This window comes from Lissotriton helveticus, chromosome 8 (genome assembly GCF_964261635.1).
Source record: "Lissotriton helveticus chromosome 8, aLisHel1.1, whole genome shotgun sequence".
In the NCBI taxonomy this organism is placed as follows: domain Eukaryota; kingdom Metazoa; phylum Chordata; class Amphibia; order Caudata; family Salamandridae; genus Lissotriton; species Lissotriton helveticus.
Genome location: NC_136069.1, coordinates 1,127,701,873 through 1,127,719,347, shown reverse-complemented (window position 1 = coordinate 1,127,719,347; position 17,475 = coordinate 1,127,701,873).

Here is a 17,475-nt window from a genome sequence, read left to right as displayed (position 1 = left end):
AATAATAACAGCACAACAGAGTGTAAGCTGTTCATAGGATATCCTTCGACGTCATGGAAAGTAAGTTACTTTTCAGGAGTTCTGATTTCTGATTGGTTATGTTATATGGGTTTTTTAAACACAATCATTTTGATTGTGTTTTTTTTCCCCGCTGTTATATGATGAATACCTTCAAGTCACTGTTTTTAGTGAAATTTGATAAATTCTGAGAACAGCAAAAATAAACCATTTAACATGTATAATTAATTCTGTACTTTTTGTATTTATGATATACATTTAGAACTGTGTAGTAGGCATGGAGAAGCTGAGGCTTCTGTAAGTGTCAAAGTTGTTGCATACAGTGCTCACATTCTACGTAGTCTTTCATATGATAGACTACATCTGCACAATGAGATACCTAAGCAAAGGAAACACAAGTGATGTGATTGTGTAATGAACAAAAGAAATTGCACGTTTTTCAATTACATCAGCTGTGTTTCCTAATATTACGAATCACATTGTGCAGATCAAGTTTAGGCCTGTCCAGGGAAACAGAGGAGGTCTGGCCTTTGTTCAAGAGTGAAGTGGACATGACTCACTTCATTGGTAGGCATGGACATGTATTATCTCCTCTGTACTCTTCAACAACTCTAAATTTCATCTGCAACCCTGAGTAGGCCTCACCTCAAACAAACCTCTGGATAGGACACACCTTATTGGCATCCTGAAACAATCATTTAAAATGTTAGGGACAGTTTTATGATGGCTGTGCACCTCTTTTGCGCTGCCGTTGCGTCACTTTTGTGAGACAGCAGCAGTGCAAAAGATGCACCATGTTGCAAGATAGGCCTCACTTCATCTGCATCAAGATACTGTTAGTTTAAAATGTATATTTTTAGGACTGTGTAGGGGGCATGGAGAAGCAGAGGCTTCTGTAAGTGTCAAAGTTGTTGAAAAACTGTTTGTCCTTCAATCTTTTCCCTTGTCTTTTCTAATTTTTAAATACATGTTTTAATATTTTTCAAATGTTTGTTCTCTCTTTCACAGATTGAAAGTATAAAAATAACAAGTCACTAAGTTAAAGACAATTATAAGGTAAATGTTTGTACTCTTTTCGTTACATTTCTATCACATTTAACTTCTATTAGTTCCACTACTTCATTTCTTTAACCCTCACTTTCCTGCCTTTGCTACTTCCCTCATTCCTTTCTCTATTACTTACTTACTCTACTCCTTCCACTCTTTTTCTCAGTCCCTCTCTTCTCATACTTCCTCACTCTTGTTCACTCACTCCGTCTCTATTACTCTCACTGTCTCTGACTGATCACTCTTTCACTACTTGTTCATTATGCTTTCTCTCTGTAGTTCAAGCACACTAAGGGGCATATTATCAACACAGGCAATAAAATTATCGCTGCTTTTATCGGCAGAAAACTGCCGCAAAAGCGGCTTTAGCGGCAGATTTCTTCTGCAAAAGCAGCGATAATTTTATCACCTATGTTGATAATATGCCCCTATGTTATTTACATTTCTTTGCTGTTTCAATCATTCCTTTTCTGTTACTTCTTCTTTTCTGCTTTCTGTTTTTTCTCTCTGTTATTCCACATGTTTTAATCTTATTTTGAACATTCACTCACATTCTCTAAGAAACTCTTGTTTATTATTCTTCTACTCTACTTTTTTTCTTCCACTTCCTTATCTATTTTGTTTTTCACAATTATACCCTCTTCCATCTTTTCTTCGGTAAATAGATCTATTAAACAGTATCTCTGTGTTACTCCCTATAGCTGTCTTTCTTTTAACATTAATCTCTGTTTCCTTCCCTTATACTTACTCTTCATTTTAAAAAAAAAAATGTTTTGGTTCGCTCCCGGTTCGCGTACCGGCGAGCGAACCGGGAAGCGAACCAAAAGAAATAGAGGTTGCCAGAGTGCTAAACATTCTAGCAATTTTTTTATAAAGGGGAGGTAGTTCTGAAAAGAACTTTTTTTTTATTATTTTTGTTGTTTTATATTTTTTTATTATTTTTCTGAACAATTTTTTACTTTTTTTGTATTTTTCGAACGGTTTTATATTTTTTTTGTTTTTTTTGAGGGGGAACAACGAAAAACAGGCATTACAAAGGGCTCAACAGGAGCAAAAAATTTTTTTATTTTTTGGGGCGTTTTGAGCACTTGTGGTTTTCAAATGCTCTGTTTATCAAATTGATACTCATATTTGCACATGAGAGTAGGTCACCACAATAAAGGCACACTATCTTCATGTGCACAAAATTCTGTTGAATGTTTGGCACCGTTTCCCGCGCCTCTGGCCCCGACAGAGTTACCTGTGCCGATGTACTGGCCACAGGAGTTGGTGGGTTGTCTTGGAGGTGACGCATCTCTGCAACGCTGTAATTCAGTGGATGCCACCTCTGCATATGACGGTGCATAGTATAGTTGCCGTAACTATACTTTTTATCTGTGCCTCTAGATAAAACATCTTTACATATGAGGCATGTCACGTGGCGAGCATTCACTTTTTTTTGGCCTTGAGGAAAAGAAAAAAACTGCCAAATAAAACTATCTTTTTGGTGCGATATCCGGGGCTCCTCACGTAAAAACTGTCTTGGCTGTACTTCCTCTTCCTCTTCTTCGTCCTCTTCCTCCTCTGGGTTGGGAAGGAACTGTGGAGGTGGTCCTTCCTTCCTAGGTGGTTGTGGTGGTGGTGGGGGTCCACCAGCTGCAGCTACTACAGATGCCATTATTTTAATAAGCAAAAACAGGTCTTCCTCTCACAAAGATGAAAGTCAGAGTGAGGAAAGAAGGTGGGGGCTTTCATCATTTGGGAAAAAAAATGTTCTAAACCAATGAAAAGTGTTATTTTTAGGTCACATGACCTACCCTTACATCATTAGGAAACCAAAAGTGAAATGAACCAATAGAAAGTTTTATTAACAAGTCACATGACCTGTAACGCTTACGTTACGCGCTCCGCGCCCCGGATCGCTTCCGGGGAGCTGCGCTTCGCGCCTCGGTTCGCGTTCCGGAGCACTTCCGGGTGTGCTAACGTGGCGCGACATAAGACGCATTACGCGGCAACGCGATAAGTCGCGCTTACGCGACGCGCCCCGGATCGCTTCCGGGGAGCTGCGCTTTGCGCCTCGGTTCGCGCTCCGGAACACTTCCGGGTGCGCTAACGTGGCGCGTCATAAGACGCATTACGCGACAACGCGATACATCGCGCTTACGCGACACGTCACGATGTTGTTTTCTAACGCGGCAGTTGCGCAAACGGAACGTTTACCGGTTCGCGGACCAGGTCGCGGCACCAAATTGAGCTAACGGGAAGCTGCCCGGTTCGCGGACCGGGAGCGAATCAAAAAAATATATAAAAAAAAATACATAAAAAATTTGTATTAAAAACATATAAAATATATTTTTCGATTTAAAGGAGAATACATTTTAAAGCTTTTGATATTTGCTATTAAAAAACCATTGATATTCACTGAAAAAACCATAGGTTATAGACCATATATAGTTAGGAATTAGCATTTACAAAACCTTGAAAATTCACTGAAAAAACCATAGGTTATAGACCATATATAGTTAGGAATTAGCATTTACAAAACCTTATTTTACTCACACAAAACCATTGAAATTCCATATATAGTTAGTTGCACTAACTATATATCGCGCACCCGCAATCCACTGCTGATGATGTCACATATTACATCATTCATGACATGGTCAGTGACATCACTGATGACATCACTGATGACATCTCAAATGACATCACTGATGACATCACTGATGATATCTCATTTGACATCAATGGTCACATCAATGATGATATCATTAATGTGACAATACAATGCATCTCCTCACACTTTAATATAACCTCTGTTACACCCAGTGTTAAATACAGAATATAATTTTTGAAACCATTGACACACCAATACTAGTTACTACATACGCACTCACTGATTCTTACGTCTACACACACATTCACTCATTCACCCATACAATCATTCATACATACAATCACTCATCTTTACAACACTATCATATGCACTCATACACCTATACAGACACTCACACTATGCCACTCATCCATGGAGTTACTCACACACCTAGTCAGTCCTGTAAAGAATCAATCACACTTCCATTTTCAAATCTATACAGTTAAATATAGAGTACCTTACATTTTCAAACATATACTAACACATAGTAAGTAACTCTCTTATACAATCATTGATACAAGTACACACTGATCTGCACAGAGTCACACACCTCCCAGCCAGCCACACACAAACTCAGTCTCCCATACAAATACTTGGGCAATCAATCAATAACCCATATAGTTACTCATATAGCTAATGATCAACACATGCAGCAGTTTACAGAACAACAGACATAATGATGCACAAATTAAGACAGTTTAGTCACTAACCCATGCACTCAGTGAGACACATTTAATCACTCACTCATACAGTCAGTCACGCACCTACTAAATCGTTCGTCCAGACACTTATACATCCACTCATTCTTCAATATGTAAAACATATTTAAACTTTACAGAAACACACAGTCACTGGATGATGTCATCAGTGATGTCATCAGTGATGTCATTTGAGATGTCATCAGTGATGTCACTGACCATGTCATGAATGATGTAATATGTGACATCATCAGCAGTGGATTGTGGGTGCGCAATATATAGTTAGTGCAACTAACTATATATGGAATTTCAATGGTTTTGTGTGAGTAAAATAAGGTTTTGTAAATGCTAATTCCTAACTATATATGGTCTATAACCTATGGTTTTTTCAGTGAATATACAAGATCTTACCTCTTTTAAAAAGAACCTCAAAACCTTTCTGTTCCCTAAAACTTAGGTAGTGACAGTTCGCCAGCAGGATAGTTGCAGTCTCAGCGCCAGGATACCCTTGGGGTGGCAGCCGCGCTTAATAAGTAAATAAATAAATAAATATATATATATATATATATATATATATATATATATATATATATATATATTACCTACTGGCGGTCACCAGTCGGTAGTTATAGTTAGGCCCGAGTTTCCATAGGAAGAAATTTTTTTGTTTTGCTTATAACTTTGGGGTTGTTCGATGATTCTTTATGAAATGTTCAAAACAGATTCTATGTTCATATCAGCTCCTATGTTAAACGTTTGGGGGTGATTCGTCAAGGGGGGGCCGAGAAAAAAGGGGAGTCCCAAAACGTGTTTTTTGTGAGTCAGGCAGAGGACTGCTGTGAAAACAATTTCCATAAAGTATATGTTGCAATTAATGTTTATGCAATAAACGTGTGGGTATGTGTTGGACATTGTGACCTTTTGAGTGAAGTACATTTCCTTTAAGTGAAATCATTTCTTGAAGCCAACGCACGTTTTTAAAGTCAAGCATCTCATGATATGTGGTAGGGTAAATATTCTTATTTTATGCTGCTAGAATAGTAAACTTGGGTTTCCTTTCCCTCCAGGACTTAAAGTTAGTATGCAGAAAGAGTAGGTTTCAGCAAAATTGCCCTAGATAGTTTTGGTTGACATATCACCCAAGTCAAGTAATTTAGCAACCGATTTTAATACGGTAATCCTCCAACTATTCTCTGAAACCTGTGGACAGGCTATGCCCATGCGAACCTGTACAGTGTCATTTGCCATTTCTTAAATACGTGCCTGAATTCCTTTTGCATTGTTAGCTCAGTTGTGACAGGTGCTTTTTAAGGGCCATATCATAATCATCTGTGTTTATTAATCAAAGTATAAACGGCATCTTGTTGCGCACAGGTTTGGTGTGTGAGCTTGGAGAGTGCTTGGAATGTAACTACTGCACGAAAAAGTGTTTCTCTTCGCTCGTGCCTTATTTAATCCCCACAGGCCGCAAGCACTGGAAAAAAAAATGGAGAAGGGAGGGGCGAGAACTGCAAAAAATAAACAGAAATGAAAAGATAAAATGAAATGAGCATTACAAAAAAGGGAGGACTTTAAAAAGAGAAGTTTGGCTGATGACAAGATAGACAAAGAATGTTTTTAACATTTTAGTTGCATTGATATGTCAAAGTATACCCATTCGATGGGCAGACATAATACTGAATGCTCATTTATTCCGTTTCGCCGCTGCTTGTGTTTAGATACTAAACAGAGGTCCCTTGATGGTCTGAGCGATGGGTAGCTGGCTTTAATGAGTGAGGTCTGCTCGCGTGACTGTCACCTGGCCCCCGTCCTCTCACCTGCAATTGGCATCTGCGTGGCACCACCTCCTCGCTGGCCTTATTTTGCAACTTCCCAGAGAGCCATCAGCCATCCCTCAAACAGATGCCCTGGGAGCGGGAGCCAGCCTACTCTGCCGAACTTGTCAGGGCTAATGAACAAAGTGGTCGGCCGCTAACGTTAAACTGTGACATGCTGATATTACAAAAGTAAAAAAGCGGTGCCCAGGATATGAGAGAATATTATGTTTAAAAGCAACAAAATATTAGAGGAATAGTATCATAAAATGTGCAGCAGTAAGCAGCATAATTTGCCTTTTCTTGTCACATAAATTACTGCGAGACACGGACGTCATTGTTAAATGTGTGCGCCGAGTTTTAGAAGTGAAAGCATGCTTGTGCTGCACTATTAAGCAGCCCACGGGGGCAGGACGTGGATGAGGAGCTGCAAGCCACGCCTTCTGGCAAAGCTAATTAAACTCCATATAAAGAACAAACAAGGAGCGAGGGAAGGGTGGTGGTGGGGGGTGACGACACAGAGGGTGGGTGGTGGTGGAGGGGACGACGCGGTCATGCTTGGAGCAGTGAGAAATGACACAAGCATGAAGCAAAAAATAGTTCTCCAAATTACAATTATGCTGTGCAAGCTAACGTCACTGTAGTTGGTCGGCGCTGCACTAAGAAAAAATCGGAAGTAACGTTCGCTGCCTCTACCACTTACCAAGCAACAAAGAAACCGACACTGGTGAGCATCAGGAGGGAGCTACATCGTTTTACTTAATACTATACGTCTTGTCGACAGCGCATGCGCACTGCCTAGGCTCGACCTTAAAAGGGAAAAACAAAGACGACCGGATGTGCAACTTGTAGCACTATGTGTGCACCAAAATTCTCGAGTTTTCCATGTCCAAACATGAGTGAGCCATTCCAGGCTGGAGTTTTACTTTAATTCTAAATGTTTGTGTTTTCATTGCATAAATAGGACTACAGGTCCCAGAATGCACAGAAAATGCATGGTTTGGGAGTCCTACTCCTGCATAGTTTAGGAGACATCTATTCTGGTGATAGGACATGCACACCAGCGCCAATTTCTAGCTGTGGTTTGTTAGTGTTTGGTGGGGTGCGTATCTGATTAGCATTCTAGCAGAAGGCACATATTACGGGGATGTCGGGTGCAATCATGTACACCATATACCAAATGTTGGACTTGGCCCTTTTGGCAGGTTCACCCTGAACTTTTTGCATTTACCTAGCCTGTTTCTGTAACCTGGTGTTGGTGATTTTTGGCCTCTGTGCACTTTTCCCTGTGGTTCAGTGTAAAGTGCGTGCACTCTCTGTGTATGTGTGGTGAGAGTGGCCTGCCCTCCCATAGGAATGCATGGTGAATATGTGTGACCATGGTAGTTCCTGATGCGTAGGGAGTACAGGGTCGAGTTTGGTATGTGCAAACTCGTGTGATTAAATGCTGCGCGACGATGTGCACGGATTTATTGTGTCTAGTGTGGAAGTGCCACTTCTAGAAGTTGGTACAAAAGGGGGTGGTGTTGGATCAAACCCAGATCTTTTGACTGGGTGTGAGTGTTTGATTGGTTCAGATGCTCCGTCCATCACCACCCCCCTTTTGTACCGCTTTGGCTGCCATAAGTGTGGCAGGGTATGCTCAGACGTGAGTCCCTTGCTCACTTTGCCACTGGATTCAAGCAAGCCGGGCTGAAGACGGCTGTAATGCCAGAAACTGGTCCTTGGAAGCTTGTTTCCGGTCCAGGGAAGGCATGGCTTGGCAATTCGGGCTGGACTGTTCCCATGAGGCACAGGGTCAGACTGATTTGCATATAGCCATGTCAGAACTGGGGTGGCAGAGTGGGCTAAAGAACGGTGATGGATCAAACCCAGATCTTTTGACTGGGTGTGAGTGTTTGATTGGTTCAGATGCTCCGTCCATCACCACCCCCTTTTGTACCACTTTGGCCGCCATAAGTGTGGCAGGGTATGCTCAGACGTGAGTCCCTTGCTCTCTTTGCCACTGGATTCAAGCAAGCCGGGCTGAAGACGGCTGTAATGCCAGAAACCGGTCCTCGGAAGCTTGTTTCCGGTCCAGGGAAGGCATGGCTTGTCAGTTCAGGCTGGACTGTTCCCATGAGGCACGGGGTCAGACTGATTTGCATATAGCCATGTCTGAACCGGGGTGGCAGAGTGGGCTAAAGAACGGTGATGGATCAAACCCAGATCTTTTGACTGGGTGTGAGTGTTTGATTGGTTCAGATGCTCCGTCCATCACCACTCCCTGATGTACCGCTTTGGCCGCCATAAGTGTGGCAGGGTATGCTCAGATGTGAGTCCCTTGCTCACTTTGCCACTGGATTCAAGCAAGCTGGGCTGAAGACGGCTGTAATGCCAGAAACCGGTCCTCGGAAGCTTGTTTCCGGTCCAGGGAAGGCATGGCTCGGCAGTTCGGGCTGGACTGTTCCCATGAGGCACAGGGTCAGACTGATTTGCATATAGCCATGTCTGAACTGGGATGGCAGTGTGGGCTAAAGAACGGTGATGGATCAAAGCCAGATCTTTTGACTGGGTGTGAGTGTTTGATTGGATCAGATGCTCCGTCCATCACCACCCCCTTTTGTACGGCTTTGGCTGCCATAAGTGTGGAAGGGTATGCTCAGACGTGAGTCCCTTGCTCACTTTGCCACTGGATTCAAGCAAGCCGGGCTGAAGACGGCTGTAATGCCAGAAACCGGTCCTCGGAAGCTTGTTTCCGGTCCAGGTAAGGCATGGCTTGGCAGTTCGGGCTGGACTGTTCCCCTGAGGCACATGATCAGACTGATTTGCATATAGCCATGTCTGAACTGGGGTGGCAGAGTGGGCTAAAGAACGGTGATGGATCAAACCCAGATCTTTTGACTGGGTGTGAGTGTTTGATTGGTTCAGATGCTCCGTCCATCACCACCCCCTTTTGTACCACTTCTAGAAGTTGGCATGTCTGTGCAGTAATATGAATTGACAGCCTGGCTTGTGATTGGCTGGAGCTGGCTGGTGTGCCTGGCTCCAGGAGTCAGGATGGGTCTGCCCCGGTGGTGAATGGAGAGATCTGCATGTTGATGAGAGGGAGGAGTGCACCTGATACCTGAATAGGGCTGGGCCTTCCCTCCACAAAGCTGGTTCCACCCCCTCTGGTGTGTCTGATGTCCCTGACCCATCCTGTGAACAGGCAGAGGGGCTGAGCAAAACAAAATGCTCAAGAACCAGTTGCATATGGGTTGCCCCTTGCCTGCACCTTTGGAAACAAATGATTTATGTGTATAAAAAGGGGCTGTGACCCTATGAAAAAGGTTTTTGTTTCCTGACTTGAATCTACCAGGGGCGTGCTGCTGCTGGGGCCAAGGGGAAGGCTTGCCTCCCTGGGCCCTGCCCAGCCCCTGGATTGCTGGCGGACTTCGTTGTGGGGCCCTTCTGCCTGAGGATGGCTGGGAGAATTCTTCCTTGCCCTAGAACCTTTTTCCCTTGTTTCCCTGCTTGTTGCTGGGACCCTTTGCCTTAAGGGGCCATTTCTGGGGCCTTTGAGGGTTTTTGGTGCCCCCCCAGCGCCTCTGGGATTTCTTTATTTTAGCCTGGCAGCGCTGAGCTGCCCTTTGCCCCTGAGGGAATCCCCGGTGTAGGGATTCCCCCGAATTTGCCGCAATTGCGTGTGCCCACCCCACATGATGGATGTGCCCTTATGTCTTATTTATATGGGTGCCCACCCCGTTTGATGTGCTACAAAGCGGGTGACCACCCTGCTATTTATTTTTATTACCGAGGGAGCCTACCCCTCCTTTGGTGCCCAGATTGCCCCCGCTGCCCACCTGGTTGTTGGTGGGGCCGCTGGACAGAAGCGGAAGTAATGTCACGACAAGAGGAGAAGCTGACCTGTGTCCCATGGAGGGCGGGAGCCCATCCCGTCTCCTCGCCTGCCGGTAGTAAGTGCCAGGTCCCAGGAGGGGGCCCGGGTGAATAGGTGCGGCCAGTCTACAGGGCTCTCGGGATGGAGAGAGCCCCGTGATCAGGAAGCGGAAGTGCGGCCATTGTCCTGAGGGGCTCCCAGTGCCAGGAGGGTGCCCCGCGCGCCGATATGCATTGTAGGCGGGGCTTTCATACGGAGGAGAGAGCCCCGCGTAGGGAGGAGCCCGACAGGAGCATCAAGAGCTCCCCGGGCTGAGTCACCCACCCGCGCAGCAAAGACTAGCCCCCAGCGAGTAGCCCGGTGAGTGAGGAAGGGCTAGGGGGGCTCCGTGGGGAATGTTGATGGTGCCTGATCAGGGCACAGGGTGATGTGCGCTTCTGAGCGGCCCCGTCCTGCAGTGGGCCTCTCCAATGTGGCCATGGTTAATCAAAAGGGCCAGAGGGCCTGTGAGCCTTTTGTTTGTGCCCCCAGTGTAGGGTTAATCTTCACAGCGGCACCACAGTTGTGGGCCGCTGCAACAAGGAGGCATATTCATTTTAAGAGCCAGAGGGCTCCAGGGCTTGGGGGCATGTGTTGTTTTTGAGCCTGCGGGCTCCAACCTCAGGCCATACCTGTGTACCTGGGCCCAGAGGGGCCAATGCTTATCATTTGAGGTGCCAGTGTGCTCCATGAGACCTGTCTATTATAGAGCCAGAGGGCTCCAACGTTTGGCTCAGTGTTTAAGGAGCCAGAGTGCCCCGAGGGACATGTTTTCATTTTTGAGCCAGATGCTTCCAGAGGGCACAGTCATTGGTTTGAGGGCCAGTGAGAGCCCATGCGCCAGTTTGTATTTGCTCATTTACAGCTGCCCAGCAAGTAGTGGGCAGCTGCACCGTTTAGGCGCAATCTATGAATGAGAGTCCCTGAGAGGGACAGAAGTGGCACAAAGGCGCCAGGCCTTCCACAGCTGCGCAGCACTTAGTGCCAGCTGCAGTGTTTAGGCCCTGTTCTTGTTCTCAGCTGCCCAGCAAGTAGTGGGCAGCTGCAACGTTGAGGTTTGCGCGGATGGAGCACCCCTGACCGGCGCTGTATTGGCAACGCTCCCTGACATTCTGGACCCAGGGCATTTGAGCCCCTTCTTGGATGGCCAGTTGGCCAGGGGGGCTGGTATATGGATAGGGTGCAAGGCCCTAACGTGATAATGTGCTCATGATTGTGGTGCTAGGAAATGTACTGTGTATAGCATGTTTTGCGCACCCTGTATCTGATACCTCTAAAACTGTGATTTATGATTATGAGGTTGTTTTACCTATGTAGGTTTGTGTTAGTGAGATTGTACTTCACTCTGTGCTTTACACCCCTAAATGTGAGTTATACTTAGGAGGTAGGGTCTAATGTGTTTAGACTAGTGAGGAGATTGCATAATGTGTTTATGTAGGTGAGGTTGGTGCAGGATGTAATTCGCGCCTGATGTGACTGTACCTAACGTAGTCTATGTTACAGGTTGAGGCGGAGTACAGTGATTACCAGTGGCTACTGGTTGTAGGTTTATGATCTATTTTTACTTGTACCAATTTATGCTAAGTGTTGATCCTGACAGTGGCCCACGTGGCCCTGTCCTGTGTAAATAATCCCTTGTGAATATTGCCCGTGCCAGTTGGCACAATGTATATTGTGTGATTACTATCTGATGTGTTTTTAGAATACAAAAGTTATTTTTATATAACCTTGTGTGGAGTTTCCTTTGTAGTGTGTCTGGGATGTTGTTGCTGTGTGCGTGCGCAAATGCTTTACACATTGCCTCCGAGATAAGCCTGACTGCTCGTGCCAAGCTACCAAGGGGATGAGGAGGGGTTATCTTGGCGTGCGACTCCCTTGCCCTGACTAGAGTGGTGGTTTCTTCCTGGCCTTGGCGCAAGCCTTGGCCAACCAGAAATCCCAGTTCTAACATTGGTTGTCAGCGGTGAGGATTAGGACTTGCGTTTGCACAGTACCACAGCGACAACTGCTAACATTACAAAAATCTGCATTTTAGATAGTCACATGTAGGGGATTATTGTTTTTGATTTTGGTTTTCCTCAAGAGTGTCATTTTCAAACGTTGTTTCTTGGGCTTTATGTTTAGTGGCAGAAGAGATACAAATGACCGGGCGGGACGTCAGTAGAGGGGGAGGTTCCCATAGATAGGGAGTCCATTCCTGGGTCCAGTGATCAATCCCTGTTCCTGTCCCCAGAAGTGTGGGTAGATAGGAGAGAGGGGGTGTGGAGGAGAAATGGCTAGCTCAGGAGGGTGGCTATCGCCTGAGGGTAGTGTGTGTGTCTGGATTCCCCACTATGGTAGGATCCAGTGGTGGCAGCTAAAATATGTCCAGTGCGTGATGTCCCACTCCCAGTTCCCAGAGTATGGTGCCTGGTGCTCAGTAAGAGGGGTACAGGTTGAGAGTCAGGGGCAGTGAGGAACTGTCTCACCAGTCTGGTGGGGGCGTGTGGATGAGTGGTGTGTTAAACTGGAGGAGTTGGTGTGAGGTTTTTTGGTAATGAAAGGAGCTTGCACGTGAGGTGTACCTCTGGTGGTGTGCAGGAGGTCCTGCGGAGGCACTGGACGAGAAGGTGGACCTCTGTCGGACCTCTGGCAGTGTGCTAGAGGTCTTGCAGAGGCATTGGGGAGTGATTCCAAAAGTAGTGGCTTGTGTATGTTCTGATCCTGTGTTGAGGAAGAGGTTCATGTGTAGCCCAGCTAGGTCCCAGTAGAATGGGAGGGGTGTAGGGGTTCACGTCCTCTCTCAATGGAGGCGGAGTTTTGGATGGTGTGTCCCACGATGGCCTGAAACCCTGTCTCAGAGCCTGGAGGGTACCCTAAGGGAGCGCCAGGTCGGGGCCTAGGCTGTACTTACAGGTCATTTGAGGAGGATCTTCCTGTGTCTAGAGGACGGGAAGTTTATACAACCAGAACACTGGCTCTCCTGGTGTTGGGCAGTACCGCTCCTAAGTGGAGGGTGCAGAAGTCCTGGTTGAGGGGTGAGAGGGGGCCAAAAACCCCAGTGGAAAAGCCAGTGGGTCAGGGGCCAGCCAGAAGGGCTGAGCTATCCGTGAGTGACCCATGGTGACGCCACTTCTGTTCTGAGAGACAGGCAGACTGTCGCACAACACATTAGTAATGTGTCACCCTCAAGGGGGGGCATGCGTGCTCCCGTGAAGTCCTGGTTCGCTGGGCATTTGACCGGCCGGAGTGCTTGACCATTTATGGGGCCTCTGGAGGTCGTTCCCCCCCTAGCTGTGGTTTGTTAGTGTTTGGTGGGGTGCGTATCTGATTAGCATTCTAGCAGAAGGCACATATTACGGGGATGTCGGGTGCAATCATGTACACCATATACCGAATGTTGGACTTGGCCCTTTTGGCAGGTTCACCCTGAACTTTTTGCATTTACCTAGCCTGTTTCTGTAACCTGGTGTTGGTGATTTTTGGCCTCTGTGCACTTTTCCCTGTGGTTCAGTGTAAAGTGCGTGCACTCTCTGTGTATGTGTGGTGAGAGTGGCCTGCCCTCCCATAGGAATGCATGGTGAATATGTGTGACCATGGTAGTTCCTGATGCGTAGGGAGTACAGGGTCGAGTTTGGTATGTGCAAACTCGTGTGATTAAATGCTGCGCGACGATGTGCACGGATTTATTGTGTCTAGTGTGGAAGTGCCACTTCTAGAAGTTGGTACAAAAGGGGGTGGTGTTGGATCAAACCCAGATCTTTTGACTGGGTGTGAGTGTTTGATTGGTTCAGATGCTCCGTCCATCACCACCCCCCTTTTGTACCGCTTTGGCTGCCATAAGTGTGGCAGGGTATGCTCAGACGTGAGTCCCTTGCTCACTTTGCCACTGGATTCAAGCAAGCCGGGCTGAAGACGGCTGTAATGCCAGAAACTGGTCCTTGGAAGCTTGTTTCCGGTCCAGGGAAGGCATGGCTTGGCAATTCGGGCTGGACTGTTCCCATGAGGCACAGGGTCAGACTGATTTGCATATAGCCATGTCAGAACTGGGGTGGCAGAGTGGGCTAAAGAACGGTGATGGATCAAACCCAGATCTTTTGACTGGGTGTGAGTGTTTGATTGGTTCAGATGCTCCGTCCATCACCACCCCCTTTTGTACCACTTTGGCCGCCATAAGTGTGGCAGGGTATGCTCAGACGTGAGTTCCTTGCTCTCTTTGCCACTGGATTCAAGCAAGCCGGGCTGAAGACGGCTGTAATACCAGAAACCGGTCCTCGGAAGCTTGTTTCCGGTCCAGGGAAGGCATGGCTTGGCAGTTCGGGCTGGACTGTTCCCATGAGGCACAGGGTCAGACTGATTTACATATAGCCATGTCTGAACTGGGGAGGCAGAGTGGGCTAAAGAACGGTGATGGATCAAACCCAGATATTTTGACTGGGTGTGAGTGTTTGATTGGTTCAGATGCTCCATCCATCACCACCCCATTTTGTACCGATTTGGCTGCCATAAGTGTGGCAGGGTATGCTCAGACGTGAGTCCCTTGCTCACTTTGCAACTGGATTCAAGCAAGCCGGGCTGAAGACGGCTGTAATGCCAGAAACCGGTCCTCGGAAGCTTGTTTCCGGTCCAGGGAAGGCATGGCTTGTCAGTTCAGGCTGGACTGTTCCCATGAGGCACGGGGTCAGACTGATTTGCATATAGCCATGTCTGAACCGGGGTGGCAGAGTGGGCTAAAGAACGGTGATGGATCAAACCCAGATCTTTTGACTGGGTGTGAGTGTTTGATTGGTTCAGATGCTCCGTCCATCACCACTCCCTGATGTACCGCTTTGGCCGCCATAAGTGTGGCAGGGTATGCTCAGATGTGAGTCCCTTGCTCACTTTGCCACTGGATTCAAGCAAGCTGGGCTGAAGACGGCTGTAATGCCAGAAACCGGTCCTCGGAAGCTTGTTTCCGGTCCAGGGAAGGCATGGCTCGGCAGTTCGGGCTGGACTGTTCCCATGAGGCACAGGGTCAGACTGATTTGCATATAGCCATGTCTGAACTGGGATGGCAGTGTGGGCTAAAGAACGGTGATGGATCAAAGCCAGATCTTTTGACTGGGTGTGAGTGTTTGATTGGTTCAGATGCTCCGTCCATCACCACCCCCTTTTGTACGGCTTTGGCTGCCATAAGTGTGGAAGGGTATGCTCAGACGTGAGTCCCTTGCTCACTTTGCCACTGGATTCAAGCAAGCCGGGCTGAAGACGGCTGTAATGCCAGAAACCGGTCCTCGGAAGCTTGTTTCCGGTCCAGGTAAGGCATGGCTTGGCAGTTCGGGCTGGACTGTTCCCATGAGGCACATGATCAGACTGATTTGCATATAGCCATGTCTGAACTGGGGTGGCAGAGTGGGCTAAAGAACGGTGATGGATCAAACCCAGATCTTTTGACTGGGTGTGAGTGTTTGATTGGTTCAGATGCTCCGTCCATCACCACCCCCTTTTGTACCACTTCTAGAAGTTGGCATGTCTGTGCAGTAATATGAATTGACAGCCTGGCTTGTGATTGGCTGGAGCTGGCTGGTGTGCCTGGCTCCAGGAGTCAGGATGGGTCTGCCCCGGTGGTGAATGGAGAGATCTGCATGTTGATGAGAGGGAGGAGTGCACCTGATACCTGAATAGGGCTGGGCCTTCCCTCCACAAGGCTGGTTCCACCCCCTCTGGTGTGTCTGATGTCCCTGACCCATCCTGTGAACAGGCAGAGGGGCTGAGCAAAACAAAGTGCTCAAGAACCAGTTGCATATGGGTTGCCCCTTGCCTGCACCTTTGGAAACAAATGATTTATGTGTATAAAAAGGGGGTGTGACCCTATGAAAAAGGTTTTTGTTTCCTGACTTGAATCTACCAGGGGCGTGCTGCTGCTGGGGCCAAGGGGAAGGCTTGCCTCCCTGGGCCCTGCCCAGCCCCTGGATTGCTGGCGGACTTCGTTATGGGGCCCTTCTGCCTGAGGATGGCTGGGAGAATTCTTCCTTGCCCTAGAACCTTTTTCCCTTGTTTCCCTGCTTGTTGCTGGGACCCTTTGCCTTAAGGGGCCATTTCTGGGGCCTTTGAGGGTTTTTGGTGCCCCCCCAGCGCCTCTGGGATTTCTTTATTTTAGCCTGGCAGCGCTGAGCTGCCCTTTGCCCTGAGGGAATCCCCGGTGTAGGGATTCCCCCGAATTTGCCGCAATTGCGTGTGCCCACCCCACATGATGGATGTGCCCTTATGTCTTATTTATATGGGTGCCCACCCCGTTTGATGTGCTACAAAGCGGGTGACCACCCTGCTATTTATTTTTATTACCGAGGGAGCCTACCCCTCCTTTGGTGCCCAGATTGCCCCCGCTGCCCACCTGGTTGTTGGTGGGGCCGCTGGACAGAAGCGGAAGTAATGTCACGACAAGAGGAGAAGCTGACCTGTGTCCCATGGAGGGCGGGAGCCCATCCCGTCTCCTCGCCTGCCGGTAGTAAGTGCCAGGTCCCAGGAGGGGGCCCGGGTGAATAGGTGCGGCCAGTCTACAGGGCTCTCGGGATGGAGAGAGCCCCGTGATCAGGAAGCGGAAGTGCGGCCATTGTCCTGAGGGGCTCCCAGTGCCAGGAGGGTGCCCCGCGCGCCGATATGCATTGCAGGCGGGGCTTTCATACGGAGGAGAGAGCCCCGCGTAGGGAGGAGCCCGACAGGAGCATCAAGAGCTCCCCGGGCCGAGTCACCCACCCGCGCAGCAAAGACTAGCCCCCAGCGAGTAGCCCGGTGAGTGAGGAAGGGCTAGGGGGGCTCCGTGGGGAATGTTGATGGTGCCTGATCAGGGCACAGGGTGATGTGCGCTTCTGAGCGGCCCCGTCCTGCAGTGGGCCTCTCCAATGTGGCCATGGTTAATCAAAAGGGCCAGAGGGCCTGTGAGCCTTTTGTTTGTGCCCCCAGTGTAGGGTTAATCTTCACAGCGGCACCACAGTTGTGGGCCGCTGCAACAAGGAGGCATATTCATTTTAAGAGCCAGAGGGCTCCAGGGCTTGGGGGCATGTGTTGTTTTTGAGCCTGCGGGCTCCAACCTCAGGCCATACCTGTGTACCTGGGCCCAGAGGGGCCAATGCTTATCATTTGAGGTGCCAGTGTGCTCCATGAGACCTGTCTATTATAGAGCCAGAGGGCTCCAACGTTTGGCTCAGTGTTTAAGGAGCCAGAGTGCCCCGAGGGACATGTTTTCATTTTTGAGCCAGATGCTTCCAGAGGGCACAGTCATTGGTTTGAGGGCCAGTGAGAGCCCATGCGCCAGTTTGTATTTGCTCATTTACAGCTGCCCAGCAAGTAGTGGGCAGCTGCACCGTTTAGGCGCAATCTATGAATGAGAGTCCCTGAGAGGGA